General features: G+C 38.3%; 1 protein-coding gene across 1 annotated transcript in view; it reads left to right on the top strand.

Annotated features, from left to right (window-relative positions):
• Positions 1 to 6,708: 6,708 nt before the first annotated feature.
• LOC139740364 (GTPase-activating protein and VPS9 domain-containing protein 1-like) overlaps positions 6,709 to 20,300 on the top strand; it is a 48,845-nt gene continuing 35,253 nt past the window's right edge. The window contains exon 1 of the mRNA XM_071650958.1: positions 6,709 to 6,865. The gene's annotated coding sequence lies outside the window, so the exon portion shown is untranslated. The remainder of the gene's footprint in view (positions 6,866 to 20,300) is intronic.

Genomic DNA, 20,300 nt, shown 5'->3' with positions numbered 1-20,300 from the left:
GAGCATCTTAGTTTGATTTTACCTGGAACACAGTGAAAACCTTATTCAAATTAATGAAATTCTTACATTGAGGTGTTTTTATTGCAACTGATTGACAAATAATGCCCTACATTGACATGAATATGATTATTATCATTTCCAATAAGTGAAAGCCTTATATGAATTGATGTTCCTAACTGCACGGTATCCTTTCCTTGTGTTTGAATAACACAACACTCTTCTTTAAATGAATATTACCTCCTCTGTCAGTGCTGCCATCCAAACACCAAGAAAGATCGTGCCTTCATCGAAGCACCATTCCTCTGTGAGAAAGAATTTAGAGATGGACTTCAGCAATTACTCAGGTATCGCCAATATTCTGCACAGCGTAAATGCCACAACAGCCGTTTGCCATGTTACGTATCTCAGTACTGCCCAGTGTGACTTGGTGCAATTTGATTAAGTGTCTGAATTGTTTTATGACTTTGTTGACTGATACAGATCTTAAAGGCTGTAGTCTTCAATGAACGAGCACACTGATGAACTAATTGATTCAGGCAAGAATACCAGAATTCCAGTCTGTGCAGCCATATTGCCATAGCTCTTTCCACCAAGTAAAATTCTGAAATAAAGATAATGAGTATGATGCTTTGCTTTTTTCCCTTCTGTAGGCACTTCCACCTCCAAATCAGGGTCAACTAGTAGAAGCTCACATCCAGGGAGCATGGTTAAACGTTCAGATTATGTCGCACGGGTCAGTACACTTTATACTTAAATTCAAACTCTTATGGACTGACCACCATGTTCTGTATGTTTCAATATCCAATTGTGCATCCTAGCTGGATATCATGTATCATTTCATTTTGTTGTATTTTTTTCTCATTGGGAAATATAATAAAATTGAGATTGAAATTGAAATTGAAATATTATGTAAGATATGTCTTTCATGCTTGATTTAATCTTGCGTATCATATATCACCCCTCAAAATTAAGTTATGGTGAATGGTAAAGAAATATGACCACAAATATAGGCGTGAATCAAGTGCTAGTTGGTGAAAAGCTAGATGGAGATTTCAAGTGTAAAGTGTTAATATATGAATTACACTTGACACATGATTTGCATGCATGTGAAATTTCACTTAACAGCAATAACAGTCATTACATACACACATTTTTTTGAGACTTTAATTTCATCTCCTCAACAGTCAAGGCCTTTGAAGTATTGTCTATGAAGAATGGGTTCTCTCAAGCTGAAGTATTTTGTTTATAGTGTGATGTTCAGTATCCATTTCAGCACTTGCTAAGTCATGTCTTTTATGATTGGATTGAGATATTCTTTGACCTTTCTTGGTCACTCTGTTTTGTGTCTGATGATCTGTTTCTGAGACACAATGTCCTTGCAAGTGAATCAAGTGCTTTGTAACATTGATTTGAGTTTATAGCGCAGTCAGAAAATAATAAATGCCATTTTCTCATGTCATCCATTTCAAACAAACCGTTTTAGCTTTGAGGCACCAATCAGATTTATCATCAGAAAAGAATGATTTTCAAAGCTCTAACTTTTTCTATGACAATTAATTGCTTTGTCAAAGTCGGAGATGTTTCTGTACCAGTGATATTTCTTGGTATCTAAGAAAAAATTGTATTACAGACTTATGCATCATTTAATTTTTTTTTATTTTTTGTGATTGTATACACATCTATCACTTTTCTTTCATGAAGTCATTATTGAACGTATGAATGTTTGTATGCATGCGCTTGCATATATTTATATCCGAATATTTTCTTGTTTTCAGATAAAGAACAATAGTCATTGATCAGCAAGAACACATGTTTCCACAAGCTGCTTGTAGCAGCTGTACAATCTATGATAAAATCACCTTTTCTTTTTTTTTATGCCACAGGGTGGTGGTGTTCCCAGGTCCCATGACCTTGCTGAGTCCGCAGCTACTGCTTTGTACCCGCTAAGACAGGACTCACGCCCCTCTGCAGCCAGCTCCCACCACCTTCCCCCTGCAGCCCCAGGCAGCAGTGGGCGTGTCAATCTCTTCCAGGAATGCACCCTCACCTTGCAACATCAGCCTCAGGTGGACACAGTGGTTGAAGAGGACTTCTTCCCCAATGTGGAGACTCAGGTATGTGATATTGGCTGCTTTTATCAACTTTCCCATATGTTTGAAACACGTTTCAATACCCACTATCAAAACGCATTTGCAAACACCTTTCAGATATTGTGTTTCTCAAGTTGTTGCATTTATCAACTTTGTCATGAGTCGATTGGGAGGCCTTCTCACTGCGCTGTGACCTGAGGAGTGGAGATGCATAGTTTCCAGTGGTTGGCATGGGCAGGTCTGAGTTATAAACACATTTTAGAACAACTTTACATTTATCATCTCCACAGAAACGCATTTTGTTTCTCTTTTTTTTTTCATGCAAGTGTTTTGAGTGAAATCTATGGCCAAAGCCAACTACTGCAATCAAAGTGAAACCGCGTGAAAACATCCCTTTTCAGAGACATGCCTATTTTAACAACAAGGTGATAAAACTGTTTATGTGACTCATCACATTTCTTTTTTGGATCCAGTTCTTGGAAATGTCTCAAGTGATGCATCAGGTTGTTTTTGTATTGCTTGGCTGTTGACTCTGCATGTTTTAAAAATATTCTCTGGATAGTCAAAGCAGATATTGTATAAAGTCCAGCATAAAGGTAAATGTCTCAAACAGCAGCTTGTGATTTGCTTATGTTTTATATAACTTGCTAAAAGAAATTTTTCTTTGCTTTGAACATGTGATATCATTGTACAGGTTCTACCTCAGAAGCCCATAGTAGACATCATGGACTACATCTATCTCAGTGACGGACATGACAGTCTCGGCCGCACTGAATCCCGTCCAGTGGACTATGACCTCCTCAGTGCCTCTACCAGCAACCTGTCTTCCCAGTCCCTCAGTCACGGCCACTCCTCGATCCTCCTAGGCAAGCCCCCCAGGATCCACAAGGGTGGGGCAGGGTGCCGATGGCAGTATCTTGAGGAGTGTGACAGCAGCTCTGGGGATTCCCCCCTGGGCCAGATATATGCCCTTCCTCCACCCCCTCCTACCCTTCCCCTGCCCCCCAGCTCACCGAGCCCTCCGGCAATGTTCCGACACCGGCTATACTGAGCTCCCATCTGGCTTTCGTGGAAGGATATTTTGTTGAAATTGGTCATATCAAGTTCAATGGTGGTGTTTGCAATTGCTATGTGTAATATGAGACCCAACTAATCTCCATGAATACATGTCGGCACAAGTCATGCAAAAATATATACCAGGCAGCAGACTTTCAGATCGTTGTATTTTGAATATGTTAAGAAATTTGTGTCGTTTAAATCCTTTATCACTATAATTTTTGTCTAATATAAAGCACTCATGGTATCGTCTTAACATACCATACTTGACTTGAGCCAAACGCAAACACCTCATCATCAAGCACGTTTCATGCAATCCTGTGGACATTGTAGTAGTGTGAAGACAACACAGGTGTCATGAATCAGTAGTTATGATCATATTGCTTGCGTAACTGTGTTCATTGGTGCTGTTGGAGGTCAGTTTAGCGCCGCTATATGTAGGAGATAGCACCTGTGTCAGCTCTAGCACAGTACTTGATATCACACACTGTGACTAATTGTGTTAAAACAAACTGGCATGTAGAAGAGTTGGTTACAGACTTATGTATTGAGCAGGGTATCCTTAGTAAAATTAACTCTTCTGGTGCTAGATATCCTCATTACTTGTATGTTCATCTTTTACAACCTAAAAAAAACAACCCCAAAACATAAGAAAATGTTTTTATTGTGTATGCTGACTATCCTTAGAGATTTGAATATGTGTGGCTACGCATAGTGAAGTTACTGTATATGCCATATATTTATAGCGAGTCTAATTTTTTCATGAAATCAGGAGTTCTTGGCAGTGTCATATGAATGGTCAGATTGCGATCCTGGAGTAAAGTATTGAATGGAGAAATGTATGCTTGCACACCGCATCACCACAGGGTCAGAGTTGATATTTTTTAGTGTTTTTAAATTTGCGAATAGCACCTGACTTGAAATTTGCGAAACTCTAAACCTTGCAAAGTAGATGACATATACAGTAGGTCTCGTAGGGCGGGGTCAATTGTTTTATAATTGATCATAATTCAGTTTTCTACAATAGGAATCTGTTTGTTTTGAATGTTGTTGCATTATACTTCACACCAATATCATTACAAATATCTTATATATCATGATTGATGCCTGTCCCACATTGTCACAGAACTCAGTTTATCATTTTTAGTGTTGTCATCAATTTTATACAATGTTCTGTATTGTGGATGATTTGACCAGCTTGGCAACTTAGCTGATATCATCACTGAGTCATATGCCAGTATCCTCCCAAGAATTTTAACTTTAGTAGATTATCTTGAAGTGTTTACAGAAATGTAATATGTTTCAGCTCCACAGGAGTTATATTATATTTTGGAGACAAAGCTTTGTAAATGCATGTAAAGCATGTGCAAGGCTTACTGTTTTGTTTGTCCAAAATGTCTACAGTGTGAAAGTTTTTGTTAGGCATCAGTTGCCTTAATCATCTTAATACCTTGTGCATTTTAGCATAGGCATCAAATGAAGAAGACATTTTGCTGAAGGTGAAATGTCTGATTGTGTGATGATAGATGCAAAGGATAATTCTGATGCCATTTTGTGATTGCAAACACATCTTTTTACTCAACGATATATGTAATGGTTCTCCTGGAGAAAAAGAAAAGCACTTTTGTAGGTATGGAATAAAAGAAACAATTCTAGATGGATGAATTGAAAGATGATTTTTTTGAATTGAAAGATGATTTTTTTTTTTTCAGACTACATTTATTTCATTGTGACATTTTCACACACACAAAAAAAAAAGGAATGAAAAGAAAGGAAAACAGAATGTGCTTTGATCATTTTCCTTCTCAAAGTATCGGAAGCATCTCATTACGTCATGTTATTTCCTCATCAAGTATCAGGTATCTATTAAAGCTCTTTAAGATGAGGATTGAGAAATTGATTTAGAGTAGAATTCTTCATATGATTACATTCCTGATAACACAGATCCGAACTGTCTGATGATATGTATTGTGATTGGGTATGTTTTAGACTTAGACAGGCTGAAGAAAAAGAGAACTACACTCTCTCTGAAATAAAGTGCCCGTACTATTCAAATGTCATTGGTGTGTAAATATGCCTAACTGTGTATTATACATGTCTTTGATAAGTACTGTAAAAGTGGATATTTTCACGCGACTAATTTTTCATGCTTGGCCAGGTAAGAAGAGTTTCTTGTGTTTTTAATTCCGTAGAATTAAGACAGCAACTACTGGAACATATGGCACGCAAAAATGTTCGCGTGTTTTTATTTTCTCGCTAGCTTCTGGTTGCGTGAAATGCGCAAAAATTTCAACTCCGCGAAAATTTCCACTTTTACAGTAACATTCTCATTGTGAGAATGACATTTGTTTGAAATTATAGACAACACCTATATATTATATCTTATGTGTATAATTGTGTGTGTGTGTGTGTGTGTGTATCTTAAGTTGGTAAAGAAAGAATTCACCTCAAAAGGGCTCTTTGATGTGAAATTAAAGATATATATGGACAGTTACCACCCTCCAAACAACCCATCCTACAAATGCATGCAGGCCCACACAAAACTCTTGTACACACTTTCTCTTTACTGGCTGAGGCAGCTGCACCAACCAATCTATAGCCCTCTGATCATCTTGTTCTATCCACAAGAGATTCTTTACGTCATCTTGAAGCTGGTGAGTAGATAGGGTCTCAGCAGCCATTTGATGATCTCAAGAGAAGCATGGTTGTGGATCATCCCTACAATTCCGTCATATTTGTTTAATCAATTAATCAACTAATTAATTAATTTGTTCATACATTTGTTCGTTCGTTCATTCATTCAGCAAAATATGAAAAAGCACAGTTTGAGCAGACCTCCCCACCCCCTGCAAATTTAGATCCTGCAAATAAAACATTTCCAAATCGAAAGTCTTACCTGTGTGTATGGAAAATTATTTTCAGTAATGAGACCTACAGTCCAGGGCTCAACATTAGCAGTGGTCCAACATTAGCAGTGGCCCGGTGGCCGAGGACCACTAAAAGTTGATGCGAGGCCACCAAATCTCCTTAGTGGCCTGATCGGGCATCAAATCTTCAAAGGGAATTACATACAAGGTACAAGTCTTTTTATTTTTGGCCATCAGCGTTTCATATTTGAAGATTTCAGAGGCCCGAATGGGCCGTCGGAGAAAAATGTTAGTGTCAAACCTGGAATAATATGGTGCAGTCATGACTATGTGTACAGATATTCAGTGCAAGTGCTGTTTCTTTCTAGATTTAGAGTAGGCAGCTACTTTTAATACTGCAGTAACGTTAGAACTCTCGTAGCAGACGATGACAAGCGCCGTCAACGAACGTACTAGTAGTACAGAGTACTGTATCGGAGGTGGGGGAGCAGGGGGCGCGCATCACAATCCGCCCACAAGACTACTAGTACTAGTATTATATGAATCTGCCCCGAAAGTGCGTGCGCAGTCAGTGCGCATACTGGTACTGTGAGTTTTGGGGCTGTGTGAGGTCGGTAGCGCGAGATATGGAGGCGGACACCGCCAGCAGGTCACCCACAGCACCGTATGCAGTATAGTACGGTAACTGTGTGTGTCGGTGCATGCGCATGTACATTATTGGCATGGTAGATGATTGGACAGGTCAATAATATGCGTAGCGTGAAAAGGCGATACTAAACTTCACAGCTGGAGATCCCGAGCTATATTTCGAAAACGAGACTAGTCGAGCTGGAGGCAGTAATTATCATGTTGGTGAGTATGTATTTCGCTCATATCGAAAACATTTGGGGTATATGGAATGTATCATGGAAACATTTTGTTGTGGAATCGGTACCTGCGCTGCCGCAAAATGTGACTGATTGTGATTGTGATTGAAAGGATGAGTAGACACTCTATTCACAATATTGGTACGGTTATAGTAGGGAAACTGTCTGTAAATTTACTGTATGATGATGGTGCCAGGCTAACGGTAGTATGTCTGAGTATTGTCACTAAAAACAGTAAAGAGAAGTCAACTCATCAACGCTGACAGTGACACTCTTCTACATCTAGTCTAGACTTCTTAGTTCTACCTCTTGTAAACTGTCTATTTGAACCATTTTCTAAACGTTAGAACACACATCAGTGAGACTGAGAGAGGTTCACATTTTTATTCTGAAATGAATTTAAATTACTGTGAATTTACCTTGAAAAGTGTGGTACCTCCATCTTCAATAGGATCTAGGTCTAGATAAAATATCTTCGAAAACAGCAAAGTGTGTAGGGTTTTAGATTCTAATAATGGGCTTTGTACTGGTAGCCTATTTATTGAGTATTGGTACCGTAACCTAAATTCAGTTCGGGAAACCCACTCACAAGGGGGGCCCCTCCTTATAAGTAACCCGTCCCCCTTATAAGTAACCCCGTCCCCCTTATAAGTAACCCCCGGGGCACCCCTTATAAGGAGTCTCCACGCTTTTTTGCAATGCAACGCGAAAATGAAAGGACTGCGGCAATTCGTTTGATTATGTCCATAAAGCTTCACAAGTTTCCTAGTTACTCACGAAATTTGAGCAAAATCGGTTTGAGGCATCATATCTAAAATCATGGATTTAAATGCGATGTCAAACGACCCATGCGAATGCTGAAATGCGAGCGATTACTGGCGTGAGTGTCGCCAGGCGCGGCGGCGCGGCAATGCTTGAGTGCAGACGTGGCGACTGAGTACTGTACTCAGTCGCCACGTCTGCACTAAGCATTGCCGCGCCGCCGCGCCTGGCGACACTCACGCCAGTAATCGCTCGCATTTCAGCATTCGCATGGGTCGTTTGACATCGCATTTAAATCCATGATTTTAGATATGATGCCTCAAACCGATTTTGCTCAAATTTCGTGAGTAACTAGGAAACTTGTGAAGCTTTATGGACATAATCAAGCGAATTGCCGCAGTCCTTTCATTTTCGCGTTGCATTGCAAAAAAGCGTGGAGACTCCTTATAAGGGGTGCCCCGGGGGTTACTTATAAGGGGGACGGGGTTACTTATAAGGGGGACGGGTTACTTATAAGGAGGGGCCCCCCTTGTGAGTGGGTTTCCCGAACTGAATTGGACTAGAAACATGATCCATTTCTGCATGTGGTAACAGTGGTAAATTTACCTAAATGGTAGTCTACTAGGCTCTTCCTGGGTGCTATATAATGTAATTTACATCGTAGTTTGTACTTTCGCACATCCTTATCAAATGATTTTCAAACATGCAAAAGCTCACCCTAGTTATTCAGTACCAATAACCTACAAATTGTACTTACCTAGTGAAATAATTTTATATGAGCCTCCAAAGTTGAATAGAATAAGTTTTAGCACTTTTTCAAGTGTCTGAAAATCTCAATTGCTTGAAATGCTGCACTGTACACAAGCAGTCGGCACAGTACGAATCCGTTCAGCGCATGGCCGATCGTTTGATCTAAATGTAGTGATCACAGCGGCTATTCTATGGTGTCTTTGAAAAGATAAAATTTGTTTTCCCTTTTTCCTCAACCAAGTAGCAGCTGTAGCTTCTATACAAAGTGGTTGAGCGCGTGCGCGTGTGTGAACAGCCCCTTATATCTTTTTCTTTCTTTTCTATCTTTGCTTCTTTTATTTTCAGCAATTCCTAACTTTCCCTTTCCTCCCTAATTTCATATCTTTGTGGGTTTCCTCTTGTCTAACTTTCATTTCCTATTCAATCTTACTTTCTGCCTAATTGTTCTTTGTTTCTTTTGAGGGTTATCTTTCCCTCCATCTACCTTTCCTTTCTTTCCTGTCCAATCTTTTTCTTTTGTTTTGTTCTGATGTATCATTTTCTTTATTTCATTTGCAACCTGTACAATTCCTTCTTTCCTTCCTTTTCATCTTTGCTTTCATTCAATTTTGATTCATGTGTAATTCTATTATTCTCCCTAGTGCTTGTTTGTTTTCAATCTTTTTTTCTTTGCCTTCTTTTCTTTTCAAACATATCCATCTCCCCCTTGCCTTGCTTTCCTTTATAGTGCAAATTTCTCTTCTTTCTTTCCTTCCATTATCTTTTGTTTTTATTTTATGTGTACTTTCTATGTAGTGAACCTTTTGTTGCATTTTTTTTCCAGGTTTACCTTTTTAATACCGTATCTCTTCATTCATTTCCTTCCCTCCCTTTTTCCTATCCTTCCTCACTCACTCTTGTCTTATAACCACATTTTTCACAATCGTCTTTCATTCACACTTGTACATGCACCCTAACACACACACACACACACACACACACACAAACACACACACAACACGAACAACAGTCCCAAACCTCAATCAGTCGCTACCCCAAGACTTGAAAAACAGGTTTATCTTTTCAAAGATACCATAGAAGAACTTGCTGTGATCGCTATGAGATCACTACATTCAGATCAATTGCAGTGCTTACTGCCATGCCGTTAAAGTATTTTGTATACCATGCGCTGCGCCGTCTGCTCTTGTGCAACGCAGTTATAGCATAGCGAACTAGCTGTGATCAACTTATTCCGACAAATTATAAAAGTGTCAAAAAGGCAAAATTCCCTTTCTACTGAACTTGGGTCTCACACAGATGCAAAAATTGTGGTTGTTCGATATTTAGAGTGAGTTTTTGCATGTTTGGAGATCAATTACCAAGGAGGTGTGAAAGTGCACTAGCACCCCTTCCTGTACCTATCAATGTTTTATCAATATCATGCATGCCTGTGTTGTATAACCTACTCATCTGTTTAGATAGACTCTAAAAGAACATTGCTATTTTAGTCTGAACATGATAGAATGGGGATTCTAAGTATTCAAGATGGCAGATACACTGTAGAATAAAATTAACATCTCACAAAGACTAGCGCTGCAGCAGTAGGGCCTAGGCCCTAGGCCTAGTAGTAGTAGTAAGCCTACAATTGTAGGTGTAGTATTGCCATCACTAGTCAAATAATGTGAAATGTTGTGTGTTTGTGCAAGAATTGTTATTAGATTTCTATCATGTAGTATTTTATGTAAAGAGCTTCTTATTGTTTTCTAGTAGTAGCACGTCTAGATTCTAAGTCTTGGCAGTTTCTTGCCTGTCAGAGAATGCTTGTCCCAAGCAAAAGTTTTCGGAAATATCACGCAAACGGATGAGGTGGGAGTGATAGTAGATCTACTTGTAGACCAAGTGAATCTGCTTCAAATAAAGCCATTGTATTTTTTTTTTCTTTTTCTATTTTTTTTTCTTCAATCTGAAGCTGTGTAGTAACTTCAGCAACCATTGCGACCATCATGATGTCCCAAATTTGACTGCCGGCTACATGTAGGAAACAATGCTTTTGCAAGCGGTCAATTTTGGCATGGGAGGTCGAACCTTGGTACAGATTTTTTTTTTTACACATTAAATATCTAGCATCTTTTTCGTGCACAAAAGTGAAACATTGCAACGTGAAAAGACAAATAAAAACAATGTGATTGCATTTTCACTCACCACCATTCAGACTCAGAGAGCAAACTGAGCTGAGGACCGGATGTCATGCACATATGTATAAAGGGCTCTAGATCTAAAACAAACTCTGTCAATTACAATTTTACTCTGTATTCTCCTTCCTCTTTTGATATGAATTGTTAAGTTTTTTGCAAAAAAAAAAAAAAAATATTCAGGAAATGTAGTCTTGTTAATATGCAAGTTCCGCTCTGAAGACTTCCTTCTCAGTATTCTTTTACAAAATTATTTTGAAACAAGATTATTTTAAATTGCAATATGTACATGTATTTCTTGTGGATATATGTAGAAGTCAAGACCAGTATGAAGTTCTGAATATAAATTTATTCCCTTGTTGTGCAATATTTTATACCACTATGTTTTCAGGAGATACATGTAATACTCGATGCCAATACTGGCACAAGACCCAGTTCTTAAGATTCTGTCCCATTATACTAGGTTTATTCCAAACTTTTTTTTGTATTTTAGAACACTGTCAAGAGGGCAATAAGTTAATGTTGGAATTCATGAAAAAAAGAAAAGAAAAGAAGAAGAAGTGAGATTCAATAAGCTCAGACCAGAAACTTTACTTCACTCTGTAGAACCACCAAGTGATACTACCAGTAGATATTTGGCTGTGTACTTGTAAGTTCAGTATTAGTGACACAATATGGGCAGTTATGTATTTGACCTTCAGCAAGTAATGTGAAACTGGTATCATCCACACCTCTGTTTCAGTTTTGTTTTTGTTTTGTTTTTTATTTGTTTTGGGTTTTGTTTTTTGTTTTTTAAAGGCATGCTGTGTTTGGTTGAGTGATGTTGCTGTAATAAACATTTGAGGAAGACTAGTTGGACAGAAGATTCTTTCTTATCAAATGATTACTTGAGTATGTGAAAGTACACTCTCCCATTTTATTTTGCAACTGCTGATCTCAGTTTCAGGATGTGAAGTATTTGATGGATGTTAAGTATACATGTATAGCTTTTAAATAGACAACAAAACATCCCCCTTTCATTCTTATTCCAGGATGCATCAGATTGAAACAGTTGCTAACTATTCATCCCTAGTCATCTACATTGTATAGGGTGAGCCGCAAATGGTTGGTTTGGTATCGTTTTCTCATTGTTGTGTACAATACATGTGTTCAAAGAAAAGCACTTCACCAATTTCACAATCTGCTCTTTGAGAGAATTGAAGTGGGATCTCTAATTTGCTCCTTCACATGTTTAAATCTCATAAATGTTTCTGTTGTATCCAAGGGACAGAAAGTACATGTATTTTGCTTGATGCTATTGGAAAATGAACAGCTTAACCACACGCAATATTCAGTTATACCCGGTAGGCTTCAAATCGGAGCTTCTTGATTACACATGAAATAGAATTGCTATCTACTTGGATTACGTACAAAGGTACAAAATTTAAGGAAATCATGTGTTTGTGTCATCGCTGCTACTAAGACGTCTTCTTGAAATATGGCTTTGCAGTTTTTAGTTGTGCAGTTTACTGACAGGGTGGTAGGATCGAGTCCCACCTTGCTGCTTACAGGGTGCTCCTCCTACACTAAATGTGCTGGCATGTGGAATTGAATTACGAGACAGCTTTCTTTGCGTGTTTTTCTTCTTACATGTACTTTGCGAATTGCAACTGTGACTGCGCTAGTTACTTTTGTTATTTTTTGTTTCAGACAATGACAACGAGCGAGCAATGGATAGTCAATAACCATCGCTTCAAAATGCGCTGTTTTTATTCTCAAAGTTTTAACTACCGTTCGCAAGAACTTCTGACATGAGCGCTGCAAGGATGTACTCGTTCTCTACTAGGCCAACACAGCGCAAATCGTACACTCATACGAAGTAGAGCAAAGCATCACGCATTGTTCGCACATTGCGTTGATGGTACATCGTGCTGTTTTGGCGTGTTTCCCACAGATTAAATCGCACGCGGTCTCGCTGCGTTGTACTCCCGCGTATTCCCGCGTATCCCCACAGGTATGTCGGAAGTGAACACCAATTTATCCACTCGGAAGAAGCACGCGGGAGTGACACAGGTTACCGTGAGCGCTACTGTAGCTGTCCATGAATCATACCTAAACTTTGGATGTGGCAACATTTTGTAACAAGCGTACTTATATCTGCTTGTCAAAATAAAGTAAGACAAAAAAAGGGGAAAACCCTGAGCCAAAAGTCATTGCTTTGCTCTCTTTGCTAGATGCCCTTTGTTTTGTCAGGCAAATTGGGTTTGTAGAAAGGATTATATATCATCTTATTCTAAAATGCTAGTGTCTATCAATACAACTTTACAGTTACTATTCCACAGTGAATTTGAATAGAGGTATAGCTTCTCATGTTCTAAGACAAGTTCTTCTTCATTTCATGGAATGGATATCCATATTTTAGTCTTTTTTTTTTTTGTCAAGCCCACCGGAGGTGAGGGGAGACTAAGGGATGGCCTGCGGCGTCTGTCCGTCCGTCGTCCATCCGTCGTCTGTCAGTCGTCTGTTCGTAACGCTACAAAAACTCGAATAACTCTCTACTAAGGTCTTCAATTTCGATCAAATTTGTAGGGAAGAGTGGTTATAAAAAGTTACTACACATTTTACTAAACATGAAGGTCACCTCAAGGTCGAAGGTCACAGGCAGGGGTCGATGAACTTTAGGGCCCAATGTTAAGTTTTTATGGCGCGTTTCGATTATGGCTCATAACTTTTGATCCCTATGTCTGTTTGTGACCAAACTTGGATGGTAGATGTCCCTTGGGGAGTTAAAGTTCATCACATGGTCAAAGGTCACAGGCAGGGTCAACAAACTTTTAGGGCCCAATGTTAAGTTTTTACGACGCGTTTCGATTATGGCTCATAACTTTTGATCCCTATGTCCATTTGTGACCAAACTTGGATGGTAGATGTCCCTTGGAGAGTTGAAGTTCATCACAATGTCAAACGTCACAGACAGGGTCAACGAACTTTAAAGGCCCAATGTTAAGTTTTTACGACGCGTTTCGATTATGGCTGAAAACTTTTGATCCCTATGTCCGTTTGTGACCAAACTTGGATGGTAGATGTCCCTTGGAGAGTTGAAGTTCATCACAATGTCAAAGGTCACAGACAGGGGTCAACAAACTTTAAGGGGCCCAATGCTAAGTTTTACGGAGTGTTTCAATTATGGCTCATAATAACTTTTGATCCCTATGTCCGTTTGTGACCAAACTTGGCTGGTAAATGTCCCTTGGGGAGTTGAAGGTCATTACAAGGTCAAAGATCATAGGCTAGGCGGGGTCAATGAATCTCCGGGAGATAGAAAAACATTAATTTCTTCTATGCGAATGGGTGAGACGCATTTTGGCATTTGCCTTGTCTTTTTTTTCTTTTCTTTTTTTTTGCTGAGAATGCAGACTTTATTCTGATTCACAGACTTACACCTTTCCCTCTCTGATATAGCAATGCTGCAAGAAACTGGTTCTTTTATATGAATGGTATGGGAATCATTTCTAAAAGCATTGTAGAGTTTGTGATCGTGCAGTTAGTATGGAACTCGAATCTCACACATTTTACGTTGCCTAGAAAATGGCTTGGAAAGGACCGGACTCCCACGCATCAACATTGCCCAGAGGATGACTCTGAAAGCCCCGGTCATTTCCACTCAAATCGCTCTGTTTGTGAGCAGATTTCCTCTCATAAGCCCTCATCATAACCAGTTAATATTCCCTAGGCTTAAAGGTTCCACTTCAATTCGAAGCCCTCATCTTGAGTAGTTGATATTACCATGATTTGAAGTTACCATTTTTAACAGACATTCTACCAAATTTTACACATTGGACTCGTGCCTTAGGAGTCTTTCTCATGCTCACATACCTGCCAGACTTTTGCTCACGCCTCACAAAATATACCCCCAAACCACAAGGAACATGGATTTTCAACCGTAAAAAAGTAACATTTTTCAGAAAATATGCATATTTTTTCTATTCAGAATCAGCCAAAATGATATGATAATACTATTCAAAAGTAAACACCAGATTCCACTATAGGATAGGTATGGTACAGGGCTCACGCCTGTAATGAAATATTCCTGACCACTTCATAAAATCGCACCAAAGATACGAAAATAAATGAAGAAAAAAATTAATTAAAAATCAGAAATGCAGTTTGGCAAAAAACTGAATTGCTGCCTGGTATTTAAGCTTTTCTCATGGAATTTTAAGGGACTATAATATTTGATTGGATGCATGTACAGAAAATATGTGATTTTTTTAGTAAAAAGAACTTGTAGTCTGGCTTTGCGAACCCTTGGACAGAGTCGAGCTAAAGAACCCCCCTTGGAAATTTGATGGTAAAAAGGTATATCTCACTTTTTCAGGTAAGTGAATATGAAACACCTCCTTTCTCCCCGCTATTTTACAAAATTTTTTTAATTTTGAATTTTTACACACTTCTTTTTGGGGAAATATTTACCCGAGTGAGCCCTATTAAAAGCTGCTTATTATGGGAGGGGGTAGACTCCCATTCCCCCCCCCCCCTTCTTGGTCATGTAACCTTACACCTACAATACAACGTAGCTGCTCTCTGACCATGGCATCTCTGCTTTAATTCCAACACCATTTTCAATAGTACACACTGTGTGTGTGACATTTGTGTTTACATGTGTGTTTCTTTGTGAGAGTGAGTGTATTTTTGTGCACATTTTTGACCTCGTCTTTCCTGCTTTGATGATAAGCTATCTAATTTTTCTCAAAGAGGTAATATACAACACCACCATCAATCAATGTAATTCTACTCTGGTTGCACAGTAAATGATGAATAAGAGAGCACCACAACTTTTGGAAACAACCCTTGCAGTTATGGTCTATTCCTGGCATTTGAATTTAACCACATCATTACAGATGATGCAAAAATAAACACTGATTACGGGAAATGTGCTTGTAGTCCCATGCTTTTGTAGGCTGAATAGTACCAAATGCACAGCCACTAATGTATGGCCAGTGTTGATACATAAATGAGCCACTTTGCGCTTATCTTGCTGTCATAAACAGCAGCATTTCTACTGCAAAAGGTATCCTGTATGAGCTCATTATCTGCACTCACCGCGCATGCAATTATCCGCACACTGGTGTCATCTTTCTTCTCACCATGTAGAACCTGCAATATGATCTGAAACTATGACTTTCCTGTTGTCCATGAAGTGAATTGTGAGGGTTGTGATTCTTGATAGTCAAGTGCAGTGTACACATATATGTAATTGAGCAGATTCTCTGGTTTTGGTCATCTTGATGTAATAGCCAAACTGTTGTTGCTGCTCATGAAGGCAAGCACAATGTATGTATGCAGCTGTCAAATCAGTAAAAAAAAAAAAAAAAAAAAAAAAATTACAATTCACAGGACCCATGCTAGTTGAGTATTCTCAGTCATGCAACAACAACACACACAAAAAAGGAGAAGAAGAAAAAAAAAAGGAGAAGAAGAAAAAAAAAAGGAGCAGAGATAATGGACAGAGAGTGTTGTGGAAAAATAACATTGGAAAACAACTACAAAATGACTCTTGATGTGTGTAGTGTAGTAAATGACGTAGACTTTTAAAGTAAATTGCTTTGTCATGTCAGGACAATCTTTAAAGGAAGCATTATTCCAAAGTGTTATGAATCACTGAAAGTAAGCATTATATGTAAATGCTATTGTGGAATATCTCGCAAGTTCCCTCATTACACATTGATTATTAAAGGGTGCCAAAATTTTGATCAGAGTGTGAAATAGACTACAGGGAAGACAGGTAAAATTGGAAGTGTACACTCGTGACATACAAGTACATTGTACATTGGATATCAATCATATGTTTGTGTCATTTCAGTGCTGTACCATGTGCTTGTTTTGCTGTGTGATTTACAAAATGCCCCTGTCTTTCACCGAGAACTAGACCTGATAATGAGATTTAAAGGAGATTATCATTTAGAAAGTACCAATCTATTTTTGTCCCCCTTCAAATGTTGCAATGCAAGAGGAAGAGAGGGTGTGTTTTGGGCATGTAACGAAAAGCCCAAGGTTGTTGCAGGTGTTTCCTGGATTGAACCCTGTAATGATCCCAATGGAAAACTTGTAAACTGTTTTTCAAAACTGGTCATGTCTCAGATTGAAGTGAGGATGTACACGTATGTACATGCGCAGTATGCGCATTCAGTTCTGCCATGTAGCATGTTTTTCCCGCGTGCAGAATTAATCATGCTGCCCAGAGTAGAGCATTTTGTTTGGCCACTTGTCAGATGCAAGCTATTTTTTGTTGTTTATTTGAACATCCCTATCAAAGAGGAAATCACTTTGAATGGGGAATGAAGTGTGAGCAGCATTAATGCACTTGCCTATGTATTTAATAAGAGCAGTAATCATACTTCTGATGTAATCTACAATACATATGCCGGGCTTTTTGTGTGAAATGTTATTCTGTATATAGAAGTTTGGCTTCTTGTACACTGATTTGTATGTCGTTATCAGTTGAATTTTGTCCTTATAGTTTGCACATTTCTGAATGTATATTTCTCATGGGGGCATGCAGTGTTGAGCGCATGGTGAACAATTGGCATTCAGAAATATTTGCCATGAGTCTATTATTGTCATTTTTGCCTTTATGTGCCCATATTCATGGCAGTAACTTGTCAAGCTGGTTCACTGATCAGATATTGATATGACTTCATTCCTGAAACTTGGCCCCTATTATATGTGTATGTTTATAGAGAAATCTACCCAGATGAAACAGCACAACAGTCCAAGATGAGAGATGTTCTGATTCATTAGGGTTTGGAGAATTATGAAGAAATTTTTTGCATCCTTGATTGACAGTTTGAAATTAATGCAGCACCATTTGTTCAAATTGGCTTTACAATACAGCACATAATAAATGGTAAAATAGCCCCAAACGAGTGGAAAACATGGTGGTTTCAAATGTGGAGAGAATCTAGACCTGAGTTTGTTACCTTCATCTCTCAGCACTTGAGCAATGTAGTGAGCGTATTATTGTGCAGAACTGAATGTTTGTAAAAAAAAGTGTGGATACTTTTGAAAAGCTCCCTCTATTCTTTATTGATTTTTTTTCTTCAAACCATTCCATAAAAAAGTATTCAGATATATTCAACATATTCTAGGAATGTTACAAAGTTTACTGTAGTTTGTGGGCAACATTTTGCAATAGTGTTGCAAAGAGGAGATGGAAGATTTTGTCAATTCTATTTTCAAAGAAGAAATGAAGACCCATACCCATGCATGTATAATGTCTATGTTATGTACATTGCACAAGCACTTCTTCAGTGAAGGAAATGGAGTGTTGTGAAATGTCTGAAGGACAACTCGTATTTGTGCTCTGGCAATTGAACTGTACAGTACATGGACTACCCTGAAAGCCCCAAAGGTATACGTATCTATCAAGTCTTAATTATTTTGTCTACGTCCCGGATTTGTAGCAGTTCGTGAACAGACAAGTTGGGCATAAAATGTGCAATAGAAATTTCATCAACTTTTTTTTTTTCTTGTGCATATTAAAGGCATTATTTACCGTTTGCAGACGAAACAAAAACCCAGCTTTAGTGCTTCAAAATAGTTCTAAGATATGAGTTAGGGATCTAAACAACCAATGTAAGGATGTTAATCGGTTGCTAAATATATAAAATGTGAACAATAGTTACATGTATAATTAATTTATTTCTATAATAGACTGTCTACAGTTATGGTTTATTGAGAAAAAATAGTGATATATCTAAATATTTTAGGCAGGGCTGCACACAAACCCATTTTTTTTTTTTTTTAATTCTTCTGGTCCAACCTGTCTGTTGGACTAATGGGTACCCAGTTTTTCAATTTTTTACTGGTCCATTCCTGAAAAAGTTACTGGTCCAACAGTGATTTTTCATTGTCCTGGACCATCAGATTAGTGCAAGTGTGCAGTTTAGGCTATATTGCGAAATGTTTATATGGTAGGATGTTTTGTTATACATGTGACCTATACATAATGCATAAAAATAATGTGATAGCTCAAACATTTTTTAAATCACTGCTCCCAATGGTAAACAATACGTTTAGAAGCATGTCTAGTAGTTGACTTCGTGCTCTAAATGTCATACACTCAGTAGTGATTTCATAGCAATGCAAGGTGCAATTTTGCAGAATGTATCCCTTTAAGCACTGTTCTTGATACCAAAACACAGGCAGTATGATTCATCGCTGCACTGTGTGTCTGAGCAGTGAATGCAGCAAGCTACTGTAGTTGTCCCATGCGGGGATGTGTATTCACTGTGAAAGCAATCGATCACTTTCCCAGTTTGTGTCAAATACAGTGGGACAGTTTTACTAAGATTTTTTTTTTTTTTTTTGTCCCTGGGCAAAAACAACAACAGCAAATAAACAAGCAAAACAATGGCTGAGCTTTTACATGGACATGGATATTTGTGTCACATCTGCTGGTGAATATGAGTCAATTTTCATTTGTGTTGTTTGACAGTGCAAGCCCATACTGGTATTTACTTGTGTTCGAGTGTCTGAGCACAGCTAATTTTGTGACATTACTGGTAGAGAAAAAAAAAAAAAAAGGAAAGGAGAGGTTGCAAGTTATAGTACCGGTATATGTACAAAGAAATTTAATGTGTACACCTGTACACATTTTCAGAAGCAGTCACTGATGTGCAGGGAATATCATTCCTGGTATCACATTGCAATTAGCTACATGGCATGCATTTTGGATACTACTGCCATACAAATTAGATAACATTTGTGTAGCAACTTCATTGGAATTTTATACTCTTTTTTTTTTTTTAGGCTCATTTGTCCATCAATAAAACTGTCATCCAATTTGAGAAGGGAAATTATTCCCTGATATAACATCCAGAATCCCTAATAAGTGAAACTGCCCCTGTTGTCATTGTCAGATATTTACTAGTTGTACAGTAGATATTGTGATGAATTTATCATAATGGTCAAGTAGACATGGGCAGGGTTTAAATATGACATGTAAATATTTGTTTCAGCGATCTTTTGCCCTTTCGCGAATACCCAGAAAATTTATATCTATAGACCAAGGTGAAAATGTTTTTGTATTCATCGGACTGCATTAAGCCAAAATAAGCCAAGTCTTGATTCATGATTAACATTCAACTTTTGTTACGGAAGAATACACAGCATAGAGTAGGATTTATTGACATTGCTGTTAATGTACATTGTACATCCACTTTTCTGGTTTTGTATTAGAAAGTGACAGGCTGCATTTATCTAAAGATTTACTGAGGCAGAATCACGATCCGCTGTAAATGCGTTTGAGGCATTTTGGGGGGTTAGATACAGTGTAAATGCAACCCTGTTTTCAAACGTGTTTAGAAACGTTGATTTTCAAACGCCATTCAAAGGGCATTTTGAAACACTTTTTAGACCAGGATTGCCTTTCTGCGAGTAGATAAACGCTAGCCGTTGTGAAACGCGTTTATATCTCAAGGTCAACTATCAGCTGTTTCCAGTTGGGCTTTCTACCCATCATTTGTGTGTGAATGATAAGGCATGTTTGGTGGTACACAGTTGCCCTGTACTTCCCTGGTCGAACGGCCCAAAGCAGCTGCGCAGTATGAAACAACACTTGAATCGGGATTGTATTGATAAACGCTGCCCCCTGAAAATCGTGTTTCAAACCACGTTTGCAAACACCATTCCAAATGCATTTTGAAACATGATTCTCTCTCTCAAGTGAGATAAATGCAGCCACAGACTTCTCCAATT

Source organism: Diadema antillarum, unplaced genomic scaffold (genome assembly GCF_040938485.1).
Source record: "Diadema antillarum isolate AM-2024a unplaced genomic scaffold, OU_Dant_1.0 seq00000850_RagTag, whole genome shotgun sequence".
Taxonomy (NCBI): domain Eukaryota; kingdom Metazoa; phylum Echinodermata; class Echinoidea; order Diadematoida; family Diadematidae; genus Diadema; species Diadema antillarum.
The sequence above is the reverse complement of the archived record's forward strand: the minus strand, read 5'-3'. Positions and strand labels throughout refer to the sequence as shown.